At 37.3% G+C, this 2497-nt stretch overlaps 1 pseudogene; it reads left to right on the top strand.

Annotated features, from left to right (window-relative positions):
- Positions 1 to 564: 564 nt before the first annotated feature.
- LOC108359843 (complement component 1 Q subcomponent-binding protein, mitochondrial-like) lies at positions 565 to 1289 on the top strand (annotated as a pseudogene).
- The last annotated feature ends 1208 nt before the right edge of the window (positions 1290 to 2497 follow it).

The raw sequence follows: 2497 nt of genomic DNA, 5'->3' as shown, positions 1-2497 counted from the left end.
TGTAAGCCTGGCCAGTTATTAAAGATTGAATTACAAAAATGATCGTTAGTATAGTCCACCCGTGTTAGTATAGCGAGCTGTTGGAAAGTTGTCCATCATTATTCGCTGCTTATGAGCTTCTTTATGTGGAACGTATGTAGCTACATAGAATCCACATAAAGGTTATCGAAAGTTTCCATTGACAAAGGTTGGGTTATTTGGTGAATGGACATGCGGTAGTTATGTAAGAGTTCTGAAGAGGTTTCGTGAGTATATAGTAAAATATTGTATTATATAGCTATGTTTGAATGTAATTCCTTTTTAATTACAGGAGGTTGCTTGGCATAATTTCTGCTGGTGTTATTGTTCGGAAAAATATACCAACATGAACACGCGTGATATTACGAAAAATTGACTGCAGCGGATGCATTTGTCAACGCAATTTTGGATAAATTGAATAAAAAATTAGGAGTAATTTAACAAGATCGGTGCTTCGTTTAGGTAGCAGCCTGATTGCTGCTAACTCATCGAACGCATTGAAAAAATGTATTTGGCAAGCATGATTTTACTCGCACGATCTAGCAGATGTGCAAAAATCCTGAAGCTGCGGGTTCATTACAAAAACCCAGCTTGAGCTACAACTGTGGTTACGGCGGCGCCAAGCACATGCACACCAAAGGTGAATGTGAGCTTGTCGAATTCCTTACTGAAGAAATTTCGGCTGAACGTAAATCACCCAATACTGCGACGATTCCCACTCTTTGGATGGCTTCAGCGTGAAGCTGGATGGCGCTGATGTGGAATTAACCAGGAAGAGTGATAAGGAGAGCATCGTCATAAACTTCAATGTCAGCCACACTGTAGACACTGAAGATAAGCCTGAACTGGATCCCAATGCTGAAAAGGCTGAAATCGGTGAGGTGCGTAGCAAACCACGCTTTGAAGTGGATATTGTTAAGGGCTCTACCACATTGTCATTCACATGTGCATTCTTGTAGGGCACAGCGCGAGAGGGTGAATACAATGACAATTTTGGTATCGATGAGATGTGCATTTACCAAAACGAATGGAACGATAAAGTGTATGCTGTAGATGGTGATGTGATTGATGGATATCTGCATGACTTGTTGATGAATCTACTGGAAGAGAAAGGGTTCAGCAATGAATTTGTTGAAAGACTGTCGGACTTGGTCGCAGCATTCAAGCATACTTCGTATATTGGTCTATTGGAGAGTCTGTCGAAATGTACATCCGGCAAGCCAAATCTGATGGCCACAGATATATTGCTGCCTGCACAGAATCTGGGTTAACTCGTTATGTAAGTTTTACCTGATCCATGTACCGAATGTATGACTGCCAATTTTGCTGTGTGGTGTAATACACATTTTGGATGAATTTCTTTATTCATTCTGAACGTTTGGAATAAACTTTTTTGTTTACTTATTCTTTAGAACGTTCCTGATGATATGTTAACGTATATTTCAAACGTATTCTGTTTATTCCGGCTGTGAAATGGGATTATCCGGAATGTATAAAGAAACGCAGCCTTTAAGTGTGATAGAATTTTTCTGTTTCGATTAAAGCAGCTGGTTACAAAAAATGTGTAAAGTCAGATATGTTCGTATGATTCGTATTCGATTAAATTACAATAGTAAATGCACTTTTGTAATAAAAGCGTTGATTTAATTACATAAATAAAAAGGAAATACATGCTTTAAGGGAAGTAGCAAATTCGAATTGTGAGTAAGATTGGGGCCCCCGGTTGTCTTTTGTCAACAATAATTTCCATCAAGTTCAATAAATTTAAAAATGTACAATATTGCTGCGATTTACTAATTAAAGATGTATGTACATATTTCTTCACTTAATTACTTTAATGAGTTCCAATGATTTGAAAGATATTGGTCTGAGGAAGCTGTGTTCGAGAGCAAAACGCAATCGACGAAGGAAAATACTTATAGATTCCGTTTTGTTTTACATTTGAAGTAATTAGAAAAGTTATCACGTTCGAAAGGCAGCCGTGGACGCCAATTTAACTGTGGCCAATTACACAGAATCTGTTCAATCAAAAATGAGTTTTTAAGAATTTTATTTAATGGTATAGGTTCCCGTCTGGCTTTCCCCATTCCAGCTGACGGTGCTTTTGGTGGCAGTATCCTGGTCTTTTGGATTCCCTCATCATCCTTATTGGAAATGTGGAAATTCCGTTGGTCTGGTAACCAAGTTTTATGTTTATTTTTGCTTTTTTTTTGGTTTTGATAATAGCTGGTTAAAAAACTAAGTGCTTTTTATGTAGGGCTGATGGATTGAGAAAAAATATGCAAAATTAGCTGAATAACAGAGAGGATATCTGACTGTATTGGCCATCAAACCTCAATGCACCCGAACATCTGTGAGTGATCTTTTTATAATTATTATTTTAAATTTCTTCATTTCGGGCGGGTATCTATTTAAAATTGCCTAAGAATTTCAAAGTAAGATTAGTAATTTTCTCTGTAAAGCAGTTAGCTGCGTTCAA

Source organism: Rhagoletis zephyria, unplaced genomic scaffold, assembly GCF_001687245.7.
Source record: "Rhagoletis zephyria isolate East Lansing unplaced genomic scaffold, Rhagoletis_zephyria_1.1 Rzeph_scaffold_00477, whole genome shotgun sequence".
In the NCBI taxonomy this organism is placed as follows: Eukaryota; Metazoa; Arthropoda; class Insecta; order Diptera; family Tephritidae; genus Rhagoletis; species Rhagoletis zephyria.
Note: the sequence above shows the minus strand (reverse complement) of the source record. Positions and strands in the feature narration are given on the sequence as shown.